This window comes from Rhipicephalus sanguineus, chromosome 3 (genome assembly GCF_013339695.2).
Source record: "Rhipicephalus sanguineus isolate Rsan-2018 chromosome 3, BIME_Rsan_1.4, whole genome shotgun sequence".
Lineage (NCBI taxonomy): Eukaryota > Metazoa > Arthropoda > Arachnida > Ixodida > Ixodidae > Rhipicephalus > Rhipicephalus sanguineus.
The window spans coordinates 76,658,468-76,676,612 of NC_051178.1; the positions used below are offsets into that span (position 1 = coordinate 76,658,468).

General features: G+C 50.3%; 2 long non-coding RNA genes across 2 annotated transcripts in view; both read left to right on the forward strand.

Annotated features, from left to right (window-relative positions):
• Positions 1-1,161: 1,161 nt before the first annotated feature.
• Positions 1,162-18,145, forward strand: part of LOC119386762 (uncharacterized) — a 117,369-nt gene continuing 100,385 nt past the window's right edge. The window contains exon 1 of the long non-coding RNA XR_007415351.1: positions 1,162-1,253. This is a non-coding gene — a long non-coding RNA (uncharacterized LOC119386762). The remainder of the gene's footprint in view (positions 1,254-18,145) is intronic.
• LOC125757617 (uncharacterized) overlaps positions 1,782-18,145 on the forward strand; it is a 31,576-nt gene continuing 15,212 nt past the window's right edge. Inside the window, exon 1 of the long non-coding RNA XR_007415353.1 lies at positions 1,782-1,946. This is a non-coding gene — a long non-coding RNA (uncharacterized LOC125757617). The remainder of the gene's footprint in view (positions 1,947-18,145) is intronic.

Below are 18,145 nucleotides of genomic sequence, written 5' to 3' on the forward strand. Positions count from 1 at the left end.
TGATCCCTCAGGTCATTTACAGTACTTACAATAAACTTCTTGGGTACGAGTGAGCGCAATAACAACAACACTCGTTAACAATTTACGAAGGAACTGCAACCATACAAGGTGCCGCGAACGTCTCTGGGTTAGGACAACCTGCTTAAAGGCGCCTTGCAACACTTTTTTAACAGTGTGAAGAAATGCTTCCGATTGGTGGTTGAGGCTCCTTCGAACATGCGAGCCAAATATTATAGCGCAGCATGCGCCATGGAAGTTACAATTAATTAAACCTTCTGAGTCAGCAAAAAATCGCATTTGTTTCTTTCGAAAAATGATGCCATATACCGAAAGTTAACTGCGTCATATACCCAAATGCACATGGACGCGGCCATTGGCTGATTTCGGCATCGTTAGCTCCATAGTTACCGCGGCCGCCGTGGTGCGCCGCATCGTGTCTGCGCCGTGCTGTACACGGCGCGCTCAAGGTCAAACGGAAAGTGAGCCATGAGTTCAAAGTAAACTAGAAAGTGCTCAAGATCATGATGCGCGCAGACGTGCGGACGTCCCTTCTTGACCCCTTTTCTCGCCCCCGCGCCCTTTTTCATGCGTAGTTATCAGCGGGCTCGCGGGGACGAAAGGATAGACAAAGCGTTTAGAGTGTGCGATAAATCCCCTGTAACTCTGCTCGTACACTTCACTGATACTAAGTATTTTTGCGGCAGACGTGTCGTGGGGTAATAAACTACTACAGTGAGGTCATTCGATTATTACCTAGAAAAGTGATGCAGGGAATATGTTTCAGCATGTAGCCATGTTGGACGCCGTTGCGGCCCATCGGCTAGGGTATTGTAGCGCTGTGCTTTAGGGTGCGGCTGAAATTCTAGACATAACAGCCGCATTTCCCTGGAAATGAAATGCATATACATTCGTGTTGTTAAATTCAAACGCCAGCTGAACTTTCGCAGAAGGTCAAATTTATTTCGAAGCAGAAAACAAACACGTGCCTGACAAACACATATAATGTCGCGTGGGAAAATTGAGTACATAGCTTTACTGGAACGTTTTTGCGTTGATCATACATTCGTAATACTTTCAGAAATATAAATATAATTTTTCTTGGACTTGCTCACTTTCTTTACTGCCCTTGCGGTACAATGAAGACTGACCTTTGCAGAATTGTGCGAGCAAGGATGTGACACAAGCTTTACTTCAACAAGGTGTCCTGCGCAAATGAAGCCTTTTAGCAGCGATATCCCTGCCATTTGCACTGCGTAAGTTGACCCTGTAAAGGTGGCGTATCCCACTGGTACAGAGTCCCTCACTCCTCTTTCGAAGACATTTAGTTCTTAATGAGCAAAGTGGGTGCTTCACTAGCGATAACTGAACATGCTACTGTGAAGCCATGTGAACATGTGGGAGGTAACTGACAAATCAGCAGTTTTGTAGCTTTCTGTGCAGAACCGCACTTTCAAGATGCAAGATGGTCCTCTTGCGTGATTGTTCAAACTTGTCGGTAATCATATTATTGGTTTCTCCGAGATATTTATTATCAGTGGTAGTAGCTGTCGTAAGGAGATCGTTTTGTAATGTATACAGCGGCTATTCTCTTATCAGCTGCCCACTTTAAAATATTAAGCTCAAATTATTGTTTACTATTTTATGAATGGTCTTGGCGCGTTTGTACGATAAGGTGTCCAATGCATGCAAAAAGAAACCATTTGTTTTATCGGGGTTGGTATACATTTCCTCGTAGACCCTGTACTGGGAACCACCGACTAGTCGGTTGTTAGGTCTAAGAAGAACAAAATGATAATTATCGCTTGTTTTTTGGTTCAGGCTGTTTTTTATAATTCTGACCATTATCGTTATCGGAGCAACGGCGTTCGATTACGCTGGACGTTCGAAGGAAGATGCTCATCTTCAATATACGGTGATCGACCCTGCACATCGAAGCGACAAGGAAGGTCTGTACTTCAGCTGTTTCTCACGTCCGATTGCTTGTCGTTCGCTTATCGAAAATGCGTTGTTCAACGTTGAGGAGTACAGCCGCGTCCACGTCTGTGTGTAGCGCGTGCGCAGCTGGCATACACACAGTGCGTGCGCAGCGCGGACTCCTTGCAGCAGTTGCAGACTCTGACGTGGTGTGCCTAGGAGCATGCGCGGCCTTATAGACATGCAGGTCTGCTTGGCACGAGTGGCAAAGTTGAAAAGTGCGCTTCTTTATCCGAAGATGCACGCTCCCTCAGGGCGGTTTCGGCCCCTCGATTAAAAAGAGGACGCGTTGCGACTGAGAACACGCGCCTCGATAGCACGTTGCGACTGAGTCGTGTGCGTGTTACCAGTCGCAGTGCGTCATCTTTTGGAATAGAGAGAGAGAGAGAGAGAGAGAGAGAGAAAAGTCTATTTTCTAAACCCAAGTCCAGGTCTGAGATCTAGGGTGAGGTTTTACTGACCTCCCCTAAGATGGTTAGTATATGGTTAAGGAGAGTTGCCCACGAGGAGGTGGTTTCGCCCAGATTCGCAACCGAGGCCTCCCATGCAAGTATGTTAGAGCGGAGTGAATGGCGTTGTGGCGTATTGGCTCTGGGGCACTGCCAGTACATGTGGGATAGAGTCGGTATGGAACCGCACACTTGGCAATGAGGTGTATTCGGGGCATGTTTTATTTTATGCAGTCTGAAGACAATCGGTAGAGAGTGTGTTTGTGCTTGCCTCAAGAGCTCGGTTTCTTTTCTCGAAAAAACATCGGGCGGTCTAGGAAGCTATCTTCGGGCTAATCGGAGGGATTTCAGGTGGGCCCTTCGTTCCTTATGGCGTTCTGCGCGGTCCGCTGTCGGCAGATAAATGTCAAGCCAGCCCTGGGAGATATGTGAACACCAGGGTATTGAGGCCTCAGCGTGGGTCTGGGAAATGACCAAGGAAGAAGAGTGACTTGGCGTCCATTGCAGGTGTGCTGATATAGCGGCATTATGATGCCTATAAGTAGTGAGCTCAGCCAACACGTTTAGAGGGAGTTGGTTCTGGAGGAAGGCCCGTAGGGCTGCCTGCGAGTCTGTCCTGGCCGTGGTTTCTTGAGAGGCGTGCTCATGCTGTGTGATGGCTTGCGTTATGGCCAGTATTTCTGGTATTGCCGCGAAGGGAACGTCGTGATGGTGTTTGACGATTGTTTGACCACATGTGTCCATTGTTGCTGTGACTGCTTTGCCGGCTCTAAAGATGGCATGGCGTGGTAGGAGGTCGGGTCACTTTGAAGCTGTCGGCGGCAGCGCGATGGGCATCTTTCAACATCTCTCAATGTGCATGTGTTTTGGTATTAGACTAACGTAGGTATAAGAAAGTGCGTCCCATGTAGGAGCTGGCCGTGGTATAGGGGGCAGATGGGTGGTATTGTGCCCCGCAAGTTCTAGTAAGCGGCGGCCCTGGTTGGAAGTTGTCAGGCTGTGCCTTTGACCTTCATGCATAACTTCTTTCGCTCAAGAGACATGCCCTTGCGGCGAAAGTGACTTTTTGCTGTCGCATCCACGAAGGCATTTGGTGCAAAGCTTGGTACCCCAAGCGTTACGCGCGTGATGTCTCGAAGGAGGTTGTTGAGGTTGCGGAGTTAATTGGGTCATGGTGAGATGCATTTATGGAAAGCCGTACATAATCCTGGTATATACTACTTCTGTGATGCGCCGGAGCTGAGCTTCTCTGACTCGATTATTCTTGTTGGCTAGTCGTTTGAGCATATGCGTGATCTGCCTAATCTGTTGCTGAGTTCGTTGCACTCATATATCTGATCTGCCATCCTGCTGCCAATAGAATACCAAACTACATATATGTTGTTTTCTTGGTATCGGATGGCCATGCACGTGAAGCTCTATGACGTGTAGTCTTTCTTCTGCTGCTTTGGTATGGCCGTTCTGGACGACTAGGTATTCGCATTTTCCAGGGGAGCACTGAAGTCTAAGGCTAGCGAGGTACTGCGCAACGGTGTTTATTCCTTGCTGTAGTGTGTTTTCCTGCTCGCCAGCGTTGCCTGTTGTGCATCAAAGCGTGAGATCGTCCGCATAGATGATATGCATAAGCCCTGAAATTGAGTTTAGTTCAGTTGGAAGATCTTTCAGTGCAACGTTAAAGAATGCTGGACAAAATATTGCCCCTTGTGGCGTTCCTCGTCTTAGCGCATGATTGGTTGCAGTGGAATTGTTCACAGCTATTTGAATTTGTTGGTAGCTGAGAAAGCTGCAGCTGTAGTCTGCGAAGCACCGGCCTGGTTGAGTGTCATACACCTTCTCCAACAGAGTAGCGTGTTTGATATTGTCGAATGCTTTATGGGTATCAAGGCCACCAAGGGTACGTGTTTGAAATCTGCTACTCTCGGAGTAAACATCATCCTCTATAAGCAGCGCCGCGTCCTTAGCTGAAACATGGCGACGAAATACAATAAGTGTTGCCGGGAAAAGCTTGTGATTGTCAAGGTGCCACTCGTATCTATTAAGAATAATTTTTGTCATGACCTTGCCAACGCACGAAGTCAGAGATATAGGCCTCAGATTAGTATGAGAATTCGGCCTTTGGCCGGCTTGGGAATGACGCATATGGTGGAAATTTTGCATTCAATAGGTAACACCGCTGCGCCAGATGTCGCTGAAAAACCCCAAAAGAATGGAGTCCCCCACGATAAGAATATTGGGGTCTCCTTTATACGTGCGTAAAAAACTGGCATAATTCGGCGAGGGTTCTGCATCTTGTTTAGGTAACCAGTAGGCTGCCAGTAAAAGGAGAGTGGTGTTTTGCAGTCGTATTCGAACGCATAAGTGTTCTTTCCGCGCATCGTTAATTGAGACAGCGTCTATTTGTAGCTGCGAGATCACGACGTACGTAAATTAGGACTTGCGTACATGGGGGCTGCGGTGACTGATTGGCGCGTCGTTTTCCAACAATACTAGGCTGTGTAATATAATTATATCCAGTTAATTGGTTCTTGCCGTTGATTTTCTGCAGCGCATTGATTGCGAGGGAATGCTCGGCCACGTAATTAATAAAAGCAGTCTTCTTCCTACGCAGCCCGCCACAGTTCCAATGCCAGACTCCTATCATGTTGTGAGTGCAACCACCAGGCACTGCCAGGTGGTTTAAAGCCAAAGGCGAACCATGTATTACGTTTGTGGCGTTGTTGTTAGCCATTGTGGGGAGGCGTTTGGGTGGGGGCGATTGCGTTTTATAATTGTGTGAAAACGTGCATTAAGGGGTGCTAACGCTTGCTGCAGTGCCTACATTACGGCTTGTTGTATATTAGAAGGAAGAATTTGCAGCCTTTCGTGTACTAGCTGTCGGATGTCGATGTGTGAATTTGTATTCGCGTCGTATGAATGGCGTGTTGTATGGAGGCCTGGGCCGCTCACCTGGTGAGTTGAAGGTTCACCGTTGCGTTCTTCCACCGGAGGACTTTGTGTGGTGGTGAGGAGCCTGCCCTCGGAGACGGTTGCATGTATCTTTGATGTCCTCCAGAGGGTCGCCACCCTGTGCCAGTGGCATTCTCTGGTTTTCTGTGGTGGGGTGTAGAAGCTTTAGGCTGCGTGCTGGTGGTAGTGGGAGGCTTTGGCTGGTGGGAGCTTGGCTTCTTTTATCGTGGTGGTCCTCCATTCCTACTTCTGCTTCGGCTTGTGATAAGCCTTCTGCTGCGATTGCTGCTGCGGTCACGGTTGAAGAAGCGGGGCGGACTAGTGTCCTGCAGTGGCGCGAAACGATTCGACGTGTCAAGAGCTGGGCTTGGTAGCGACGGCCAGGTTTCTACATCTGCGCTGGCCTGAGAGTATTGCGGTGTATTGGCTGAATCTTCGGCAGCTGGGTTGCGGCGTGGTTTGCGAACAGTTTTTCTCGAACAGTCTGGGGAGGTCGGAGATTGATCCAGCTGGTCAGACAAAAAAACAACACTACGCGCGTCGTGTCTTCCTTCTAGCCTGGCCGTTAATTCTCACACGGCGAGTGGGGAACGCGGTCGACAGGCGCGCGAGAAGGGGGCAGCGTAGGAGAGGAGAGAGAGGGGGAGGGAACGCGCATGCGCTGGCGCTCAGCGCGGAGTTGTGCAGGAGAGAATTTGGGCATGTCTAGCCCGCATTTCAGAGGAGTTAACCGAAGCAAGCGCTGGAGCACGCGCTCAGCGCTCTACCCGCTTGAAGGAGAGGAGACTAGAGGAGGAGCGTAGCGCATGCGCCGCGAGAGCAGAAACGAGAGCGCAGGAGAAGCGCAAGCAGGTGCTGGGAGAAAACTGGAGAGAGTAATGCGCAGCTGTTGGAAAGAGGGAAGGAGGAGAGTTGCGAATGCGTAGTGTGAGTGCGGACTACGAGGCCGACGCCGCGGGACATACCTCCGAGCAAGAGATGCTTCGCATCTAATATTGTTCACATTCGTGTGATTGCTCGCATGCCTCTTGTTCGAGTGGGAGTGTCTTGCTGCAATGAGGACAGCGAACGAAAGTTCTGCGGTTGCGGCAGACGTCGGCTCGGTGTCTGAGTTCTTGGCAGCAGGAGCATGGAGCGGCTTTTCGCCTCTCAGGATATGTGTTGTATACGCCGTATAAGAGCCGGGCGTGTCTGGGGAGTTCCTCACCTTCAACTATTAGCAGTAGCGCTTTTTTTGGGGTCTAGCCTGCGGACACTGGCGAAGGTTCTGCCTTGTATTGTGAACTCACTTCTGAGAATGTCTTCCGTGATGTCCGGGTATATGCCATGAATGACTCCTCTTTAGTATGTGTTGCCAAATGCATTGTAGCATCGTATCAGATAAGTGGTACCACTGACAATGATGTTGGTACACTGTAGAAGTCTGTGAGCGATGGTTGCACGGAAGGTCTGGACAACAATTAGGTTTTGCACATCCCGTCGTCTTATACGCCTCGTGCACCGCCTATAGAGGTGCCACTGAAAGCCACCTAGCGGGCGCCGCCGACAGTACGTGCGGGAAGCCGAGCAGACGAAAGCGCTTTGCACAGCCTTGCTGTGAGGAGATAAATGAAGTTCGCGGCTGCTATTTCCCCTTCGTGCGGGCGCCAGGCAACTAATTCTGCACTGGCAGCTGCAGGAAAGGCGCGGGCCTCTACGAAAGTGGACTTGTGCACGATCTTTGCCACGAACGAGCGCTTAACCAAGCGCACGTCGCCGATTTCGAACGACGGCCTGAAAGCCTGGCGCCGACGGTTCGCGACAGAGCGCGCGCATCGAAAAAACAAGTATAAAAAGGCGCCGGGAGCTCGCCCGCGCGCCTCTTACCCTCTCCGCAGAAGACGCCACCGACATCAACGTTACTAGAACAAACTCAGTTTCAAAGCTCCGTATCTCCGCCAGCGGAGGAGGGTGGTCCGAACGGCGGTCGCGAGAACTAGCGGCGCTGCAGTTCCATCTTGCGCCACTATCGGCGCGTCGTCTGCTGCCACGGCATAACGCTGCGGTCCGCCGCGTAGTTGCTCGCGGCAACTTTCTTATTGTACTAGTTAGGTGGATACTTAGGTGGATATGCATAAGGTCGTCTGTATGCATTGGTCCGCGTGCGTTGTTCATTGATTGGCTAAGAATCGATGTTCGGTCTATATTGCCACGCCCACTTCTTGTTTTATTTTGATGTATTCGGGTTTGACCAGCAAGGACGGTTATCAACGCTCGACGCTGTCCTGTTCGAGAAGCTTCGCGATTGTAACAGATCGTTTTGTTAAGATTGCGCGCTGCACGCGAATGTTCCAGCTTTGTCGAGAGATAACGCCACCACCAGCGATATCGCTGGAAAGTTCGATAGCGCCTGTATAAAAGCCGACGCGCTTGACCGCTTGTCAGTTGATCGACGGTCGACGCTCTGTTCGCCGCTATCAGTGTATTGCTGTAGTTTGATTTTGTTTCCCGGCCACAAGTTTGGCCAAATAAAGTTTCATCTCGGACCCGCTGTCTGCTGCCTTCGTCGACGTCACGACCCTGTAACAATATTTGAGCTGTCTACATTGCGCTTAACTTCCAGGCATAGGAGTTTCCAAGCGAATGAGTGTTTTCAGAGTAATTTTTATAACTACCACCACAATTTTAGCCGCTGCCGTCTTATCTAGACCAAGAACAACCCAACACGTTTTTAAAAGCCTTTATAGTGCACAAAGAAGCGTACTTACTCGAGATACACAGAAACGTTATAGAAAAACAGTACTCATGTTTCTACAATTTATTGAAAAAAATCTTTCTCAAAAAACATCACCATAGCTTTGCAATGTTTACAAGACACGTTTTCGCGACGGTTAAAGGGATACTGACCCAAAATCGAAACATTTTACGAGAACTCAGTAAATGAAATCTCAGTGTGCGATTACATCGAATAGATGTCGTCTCTGAGCAATTATTTCAGCGGATAGTTGTATTTTCGGCGTCTCATCTTTCTACGGTGCCTTAAACAATTCGAACAGATCGGTCGTGATGTGAGCACCGAGCAGTTATTCGCGCGTACTCTGTCGCTAGAAGAGTCGTCAGTATTGAACTTCAGTTTTTCAACTTCACCGAGCAGATGTTCCATGCCCGCAGCACTTTACACTGTACAACAGCCGTTTGCGTTTCGTGCTGAAGCCGTTCACTACGCAGTTAAACTGCTCGTCAACTACAATTATCTTTTGCACAAGTAAGTCTCCGTCCCCGAAGCAAAGTGTGGGATTGGGCTAGTTGGTATTCCATTATTAAACTGCTCAGCGCAAAAAATTTGACACGGTACACAAAGAAAAGACGAGGACCAGCGCTGGTCCTCGTCTTTTCTATGTGTACCGTGTCAAATTTTTGCGCTGAGCAGCCCGTTCCCGAGCCGGCGGGTGTAAAATATTCCGCACATCTTGTTCAATATCTCGTCGTAAAATCTCTCGAAAATCCACTGCTTTGAAGGCATAGCGACAGCTGACAACTGATCGAATGTTAGTGTGATGCAACTCTCAGTCTCGGTAGTTTGAATGGCGTAGGGTCTTTTGCAGGTCCGAAGAAGTGTCGTGAAGCGGAGTCGTTGCGGTAGCCGCTCTTGCAGCCCGGCGCAAAGCAAGTCGGCATACCGCACTGTGAATCTGTTCGCCCTTGTTACGCTTCGTACATCATGCACGTGTCTCCGTACAAGACGCCAAGCCTGGTCAAGAACAGTCGCAAAATTGACGAGCTAACAAAGCGCACACGACGCTGTAACCCACGTGCGCTCGTACATCGGCGGCGCCGATCACAAGCGCCAGCCCGCCAGCCGCGGGAGCTAGACGTGACTGCAGCGCCACTAGTTCTCACGACTGCCACTCGGACCGCCTCTCCGGCAGAGCTTTTAAACTGAGTTTGTTCTAGTAACGTTGACCGACATGGCACCTTGGCACCGACACAGCCAACGAACGCGAATGATCGAGATATTCGAGAAAGCAAAGCCGAGCCAGCGGCGCCGTCTGATTCCGCAGACGAATCGGTGAGAGGATCTCGCCCTTTCTCTAGCTTTCGCTGTGCTACGCACAGACGAATCATACGCACCTTCCCGAACCCAGGCGCGAGCCGATACAGGATATGCAAGCGCGCGGGGCCGGAGTCAGTCAGTGAGGAGTTAGTCGGCGATGACGTTATGTCGTTCTAGTGATAGCATCGCTCGCTCGACCGCAGAAGACGTGTTGTTTGATGATCTAGTGCTGTGAGTTAAGTATCAAGAGATGACAGTGACAAGTTTTGAAGAGGGTCGCCGAGAAGACATGTGATGACAGACTGCGGAGGAGAACCAACGTCCGCGTGGAGTGAATCGTCATGCCGGTGAATATCAAAGGTGCGTGGCGCAGACCAGCGTACCAAGATCCAGCTATGAGGTGCAGCTCTTGATGAACATCCGCTTTGTTTTGTTTACAAAGGTGACGTCTCAATCACTTCTTGTTCTTTCTGAAGTCAACCATTGCTGCATTTCTGTTTCTGTGAATAATAAATATAGAACTTAGCTTGTAATAGCGCGGTACATGTACTGCGCTAGTACAAGTTAAGTTCATGGATGACCAAGTCGCCCGAACTACAACACTTCTGAGATATAGAACGTTTGAGCGAAGTGCCCTGCACGGCGGTCGAACCGAACCAACGCATGCTCAGGCTGGTAACTTTGGTCGTCTACCAGTGTCAACATGATCGAGTGCACCCAGCGAGCACCGATATGACAGAACGAAAGCATTAGAACAAGAAGCGACGTGTTAACCCGCACAATGACGAAGCGGCTCGTCTTTGCCAACGAACAGCGGCGATCCATTGCTTTCGTCGCTCTTGCTCAGGAGGCCTTGCGGTAGGTGAGTAAAACCGTGTTCCGGGCGCGTTTTTGTACGTGTTTCAGCACTCCACTCCACAGCAATCGTTACTCGACATTCCTTCGAAGTTTCGGCCACCAGACATACGACGAACGTTGCTTATGTCACTACGAAAACGTGAACAACGCGGAAACACACGTACAACGACGTAGGAAACCACGGCGGCCGTCTGCTTGCTTTCCCGAGAGCAATAATTGAGTTCGCCGCCTATGGCGCTTCCGTCGGCGCGCACTAGGCGTATAAAGGCGTCTTCTTTTTCAGTTGCAGTTGCTTGTGCCGCATTGTGATGTGTGGTGCGCGTTTAAAGTGTGCGCCTTTAAAAAGTGCGCAACATGAAAAGAAGACCAGCGAGCACGAACGGTGGCCAAATAAAAGACGAAGACGACGACGTTGAAACAACGTCCAGCACGAGAGCGCGTGGCACAAATTTTCGACGTGCAAGTCGCCCAATAAGAAAATAACACGAATCATCTCAGGGGCCAATCACTTGCCAACACCGAGATCCATCAGTCTCCAATGAGGAGTGGACAAGTGTGCCCGAGGGCAGAAAAAGCGTGGCCTCAGAAGGTTCCGAGGGGAGTTCGAGGATACGTGGCGAAGAGAAGGTTGTCACCGGACCGGGCGCTGAAGACGGGCAGTTGGGTTGCGGACCCGAGCCTCCAGGGCTTCAACCGGCCGGAGCATCCTGCCGCCTCGCTCTTGTGCGACTAGACCTTAACCATGGTACTCGAACACTACCTCAAGGCCTGCGGATTTCGGTTCCGACAGGCAAGCAGCAGCAGTTGGGCTAAGGGCTCGAGCTGTGCACCCCAGTGCCTGCTTGTCCGGGCATCTCAAGGGGTCGCCCAGTAGCCACCTTTTCCACGTCGCAACCAGCCAGCCCGCGTCCACTCCACAAGCGGGAGAAAAGCGTTCCGGTTTGTCAAACGTTAGCCAGCATAAACGACATGGTGAGACTGACCCCCAGTTATTCCATCGCTCCGCCGCTCATCCGCGATGAACTGTAAAGCTTAGTTTGAGTCCCTAAACATTCATTTAGCTTGTCGTTAGGAGTGTTTTATTGTGTGCATTGACTTTTTTGTAAAATGTCTAATTTTATGCAATGTTTTGTGTGGTTTCTGTTAAACAAACGGCCTTGTCCTTATTAAAACTCTCGAGTGCTCAGCCACTAAGAGCTATTACCAAAAATAAGAAGAATCTGCATCACACGCATAAAGTATGCCTTGGCAAGCCGCACTGAAATTAGGGCGAGTTATGTCGACGTAGCCTTGAAACTTTACGACAATTATGGTGCGTTTTGCTAGTCGTTGTGGTGGCGGGCTACTGTTTACGCACTTCGGCAGGCTGGAACGCTGGCTGACCTGTTGACTACTTGTGTGTGCATCAGTCGCGGTGGGCATAGCGGCAGGCGTTTACTGACAGTACTGGTATCCGCGACGACAGCGGCTGCATTGCGTCCGTTACACACAAGGGATGTGTGGTGTCCATGTCGAACGCGGTCGGCATCATGGGCACTAGGGCATAGGGGTGAGCAGTAGCCGACGTCGCGCCCGCGCCATTGTCGGGCCGGCGCAGGTACCGTTACGAATTAGAGTAGGCCCTCGGGTGCGCAGCGTAGAATACGGGGTCGTGGTATCCCACCGCTGCCACCACTGTTGTGGGGTTTTCGTGATGTAAAAGCCGGGAGGCTGGCGAGCCGATGATGCCGAAGAACGGACTACCGCTGAGGATCAGGACAAGGAGGCAAAACGTTTACAAAACAGTAACAACGTTTATAGCATATTAAAACTTGTTGGGCTAGTTGGTAACTAGTCATATTGTAAGAAAGAAACTTCGCGCAAATTATAATTTCCGCAAAGCACTCACAGAACCACACACCCACACACTCAAGGCACACACACCACACACCCTCTTTATTTCTTTCTTACGTTTATAGCAGGTTATAGCAGGTTATAGCAGTACAGAGCCTGCCAGCTCGACCAAGTCGGCTAGGGCGTCTCTCTAACAACAGACCAGCCCGGTCTTAAATAAGGCATCCGTCCGTTGTGTGATCTGGGAAAAACCGGCACGAACCGCACGCCAGCTTGGATCCCACCCCACCGATGGTTGTAAAACTGGTACAAGCAGCACGTCGATTTGGATCCCACCCCACCGATGGTGGTCAACAGGTAGGGCAGCACGTCCGTTTAGGATCCCACCCCACCGATGGTGGTCAACTGGTGGGGCAGCACGTCCGTTTAGGATCCCACCCCACCGATGGTGGTCAACTGGTAGGGCAGCATGCACGTCCGTTTAGGATCCCACCCCACCGATGGTGGTCAACTGGTAGGGCAGCACGTCCGTTTAGGATCCCACCCCACCGATGGTGGTCAACTGGTAGGGCAGCACGCCCGTTTAGGATCCCACTCCACCGATGGTGGTCAACTGGTACGTCAGCACGTCCGTTTAGGATCCCACCCCACCGATGGTGGTCAACTGGTAGGGCAGCACGTCCGTTTAGGATCCCACCCCACCGATGGTGGTCAACTGGTAGGGCAGCACGTCCGTTTAGGATCCCACCCCACCGATGGTGGTCAACTGGTAGGTCAGCACGCCCGTTTAGGATCCCACCCCACCGTTGGTGGTCAACTGGTACGTCAGCACGTCCGTTTAGGATCCCACCCCACCGATGGTGGTCAACTGGTAGGTCAGCACGTCCATTTAGGATCCCACCCCACCGATGGTGGTCAACTGGTAGGGCAGCACGTCCGTTTAGGATCCCACCCCACCGATGGTGATCAACTGGTAGGTCAGCACGTCCGTTTAGGATCCCAACCCACCGATGGTGGTCAACTGGTAGGGCAGCACGTCCGTTTAGGATCCCACCCCACCGATGGTGATCAACTGGTAGGTCAGCACGTCCGTTTAGGATCCCACCCCACCGATGGTGGTCAACTGGTAGGGCAGCACGTCCGTTTAGGATCCCACCCCACCGATGGTGGTCAACTGGTAGGTCAGCACGTCCGTTTAGGATCCCACCCCACCGATGGTGGTCAAACTAGCAGCACGTCAGTTTATATCCCACCCCATCGATGGTGGATAAACTGGTAAGGGCAGGTGGCAGGTGTTGGCCTTTTCCTTGGTCGCAGGTGTTGACCTGCTTCCCCTTCCGGTCAGGTGCTCTGGCACAACAGTGCTTTGTTAGGCCTAGTCTTGAACGTACACCAGGCGTGTCCTCGTTGCGGGAATTTCTGCACTTCTTGTGCTTAAATCCCAGACATTTTGGTCTCAAAAGAGTCCTAGCAGGTTTACTGACCTTGTGCACAGGAATCATGGAGGCAGGAAGAGAAGTTACGGGGCAATCCGGCGTTTTCTTGGGAGCTGATGCAGCCGTGACTGATATCCACGACGCTCGTAGCGCCCTCCTTTGGAATCGAGGTGCCGAAAGTGCCCTAAGGGAGCATGCATCTTTGCTTTAAAAAGCGCACTTTGCAACGCTGTCCCTCGTGCAAAGCAGGTATGCATTTTAATAAGGCCGCGCATGCGCATAGGCACACCACGCCAGAGGCCGCAACTGCGGCAAGGTGTCGCCCCGCAGAGCGGGGCCGGCTGCTCGCGCGCTATACACAGATGTGGACGCGGCTGTACTTCAGACATTTATATCGTTAATTGCAAGCAGATGCAAAGAAAAATAGATGGATATTGTGCGCACCCATCCTTCAACACCGAAAGAACCATGCAGAACCCTCGCTGCAGCTATGGCAATTTGATATGGGATGTTACAGAAAAATATCAGCCACCTATGTCGGATATGCTATGCTTTGTTGACGGTTTTAGCCTGAGGAGGAGAAGAGGGACGTGGCACCAGCAGAGTATACCTACTGTGCCATGTACATTGTGTGCGTTATCGCTATAGACGACGTACAATGTCGTTTAATATAAAAGCTTTAGGGCATTTATTGCCCGCATGTTTTATAATTTTTGCATGATGCACGTCGTTATTTATAGCATAGTATGTATTTGGTGAAAATATTTCCTTCATATTCTTGTTTTTCACCTGTTTACGCAGCCGGATCGTGTGTAGAGTCGAGTCAAAGCGTAAACAATAGAGCGCCGAATGACGCATAACGAGGGCGGACGAGACTGTTTTATGCTTTCATATGAGTAAGTCTCATAAAATGCGTACGATCGTGACATTCAGCAAATTTGGATGGGTCACGGAGGCCTCACGTTTTCCCTTGTTCCTAATGCGATATGCTAACTTAGCCAATGAAACTGGAGTATTGAAGCGCGCTGAATAGTACCGAATAAAAACCAATCGGAAGATTCATTTAAGAGGTCTGTCGTAGAGGAAGTGCATTTTCCTTCGGAATATACTAAGATATCGTAGTATATCTGTATATCGTAGTATATCTGACTGTTTATAATGCGTGCCACGTGCACTTCTTATTGAAAATTATTATTGGTCGTAGCGCCTTTCTATTATGCGAGATCAACGGAGTCCGAAGGAAACTATCATTATTGTAAGATAGGAATGCTTTCAAAATAGGGAATCGGTAACACAGCTTGTAATTCTTGTTGACTTTTCGTGTTCGGTCTTAGAAGCAATTGAAAGAACGATAACTAAACACATCATAGAAGTCAGATTTTAGTATGGTCAATTTTCAGTTCTACACGTTCTTTATTTTTCGAAAGATAGGCAATGACCAGCGATGAAGTCAGAAGCGCTGGATGCTGCTGCACGACAAATTTTGGCATCTACAGTCATTAATTACCTAAGGTTTCAGCATTGGGTGTATTTTTAAATAGAAGAAATGCCCGCATGCATTCTTCTAAAAAAGGTTAACATAGTGGAATACGATGACGAGCATAATAGAAGTACATAAGTAGCGATCATTCGTAATAAAAGTAATGGTCTTATGAGCACAGCAACTGCCGTTATTATACGTGAATTAAGCACACACCAAAAGAAAAAAAAAAGCTTTAGTGCAGTTTTTATGATGCTTCCAAACTGAAGTTGGGAAGAAGGAGGAGGCAGAAAATTATATAGTAACTTGTGTAAAGGCACTAAAATCGCAAAAGTTGGCGCGGCGGTGGGGAAGGGGCGTCAATAAAGATGCGGTGAGGTGACCATAAGCCCCCTGATCTTCGCGGCAGTCTCTGATTGTTACGTGTCGCAGACCTTCGAATTCCTTCGGACTCCAAAGTGTTGCGAGTGTAAAGCTGGGGACAGACGGTCTGATTTTCCATGCGATCCGACGGCCGACGCCGCGGTGGGGGAGAGGGAATGGTGGCTGTACGATGCTATGAAAGGTCACCATTCCGGTTTCTCCTCCGCCGTGCCGGACGTCGAATCGCATGAAAAATCGTACCGTCTGTCTCGCCCTTAATCTCATGAAATGTGAAAGAGGTCTCGTCGTTCGTCTAGGCTTAGTTTGCGCACCTGGCGTATAACGTAGGGTTTGTGGATGCGCCTGGCACGGTACACCAAAGAAGGAAATTCATTCAAGAAGGGGGTGGTTATATACGCAACAGAAGGGGGGCGGCTCCCGGCCGGCTAAGCGCGTGTGCATGATTAAGCACTACGTCACAGCTCTCCCCCTTCCCCGTTTTGTTTCGCATAAAAGACATAATTTTTCAATCATATGGACAGTTTCGACGGGTGTTTGCCGCCGCCGTCCTGTCCTTCCGGTATGAAGTCCAAATCTATAATATACCCCCGCGCATCGTACGTTCTACCGCCGCTATAGGCGTGAGCGGGGACGATGAACGCGGCCGAAGCGAAGATCAAACGAGCCGTCCCGTTTCTATCGCTCGAAGGGTGCATGCGATAACATTACCCCGCTCGAGAGGCCTGTCGTCGAAGCAGACAGGAAACGCCACGCCCTTCTTTAACGAGCATGAAAAAAGACGCGAAGACGCGAGGGGGGGGGGGTGTCGCGCGAGGAGCAACTATGAACTTTGAATCTGAGGGCGCGGGCGCGATCGCTGGCGCGCGCGCTACTTCAAATGCCATCACGGCGGGCGGCTCGTATACTCTCCTACGTGCTGCGCTCTCAGCGCGAAGTGACTATGCGGAGAGCATCGCTCCCTGGACCGGCCGTATTCTCTTCCACCAGCGTTTTGTAGTTACGCGAGATTGTATACAAAATAGTTAGCTGCCAGCCTCACTTCAATTTGTTGCTATCGCATTCATTGCTTCGCCTTTGCGGTGAAAGTGTGACTTTTTTACTACGTCCCTATATCTGTCTTAAGTAGGCTGAAGCCTTGCTGCATAAAATTCAGGAATAGGGACTGAGGTGGTTGGGGAGCGGGGAGAGGGACCACAATCTTCATTGATGTCTGTTGGCCCTGTCGTCCTTACGGCGAAGTGCTGGCCAGGCCCTTCTGGTTGCCGGAAGAACTCCGTGAACGACTGTTAATATAGCATCGGTTGGTGCATGGTCCAGAAGAGGATTTAGAACTCTGGTGCTGCGAATCAGCGTGGTGGTTGCCGCTTGCGCTGCCTTCAGCGGAGTTTGGTGGTTCGGATGGCACGGAGGCTCATTCGGCTTGCGCAAGCGGTAATGGTGTTACTGTCACGTGGTCTTGAGACAAAACAGTAAGAGTCGGTGTCGGCCTACGGTGTTCTCGTGTACGCTGAAGCTGTCGCCCATCCTCTGTTGCAACCACGTACGCTTGAGGGTTCACAGCCGGTTGTGCGACCGTTAAAGGGAACCACGTCCCTGAGGGCGTGTGGTGCATTGTTGCAGCCGAGCCAGTGCGAAGCTCTGAAATAGGCCGCATGCATCTGTTGTGGTAATGGCATTGTTTGCTGCAGATAAATTTGGTGGTGTTTGCTGCAGATGTATTCAAGCTGTCGTTGCACAGTCGGGGGGGGGGGGGGGTTGCGCTGTTTGTGGCTGCAGTTGGGTGGTTGGTACCGTAAGGAGCGTTCCTCTCTGCGGGCCCATGAGTGTCTGCACTGGGGATTTTAGAGAAAATTCACGAGCTGAGCTTCTTCACTCAAACAAATCAGCAAAAAATTCAGTTGTGCCAAAACGGCACCGCTTAAAGGGACACTAAAGGCAAATATAAGTCGACGTTAATTGTTGAAATAGCGGTCCAGAAGCATCGTAGTGCTACTTTTATGCCAAGGGAGTGCTGATTTTGAAGTAAATCACGTTTTAGTGGGCCGCATCGCGTTAGCGCACTTCAAATCACCCGCCTGAAAGCGGTATTTCGCACGTCACTGTTGCGGCGGCGCCTTTTTCGCCCTTTCTGCGCGGCGGCGTGCAATGGCAGCGTGCACCATTCGGGCATCCGGCAACATCACAAAGATGCGGTATTTTGTGGAACTTTCTGTCAAAGCGACATTCAAGAGCGTGCGAAACAGATGCGGCAGTACGCGATACCGAAACGACCACTGAGACATGACCGCATGGCAAAGCAGGGCGCCGGGCGAAGCGCTGTTCGGCGAAAACGGAACTTTTCAACCACGCGCGTCATTCCCATGACAACGCCAAAGAGGTTCTTTTTTCCATGAATCAAGCTGAAACGGACAAGCAGCATTTTATTACGTGCTTTGATGCACGAAAGGTTCTTTTTTTATTGCTGCTAGTTTGATTACAAGCGATTAGTTGTATTCAGACTCAGGTATTCAAACAGGTTTGACAACGTAGGACTTCTTTCTCAATATCACTGTTTATACTCGGCCAGAAGATTACGTCACGAGCCCGTGCCTTCATTTTTTCTGCGCCTGTGTGCGCAGAATGAAGATAACCAAGTACCTCGCCGCGCAGTCTGGCAGGGATGATGAGGCGATTGCTCAAGAACACGAGGCCATCTTGAACAGGCAGCTCATCGCAGTAGCTCGAGTACCTGGGCATTTCGGAAGGACGTCAA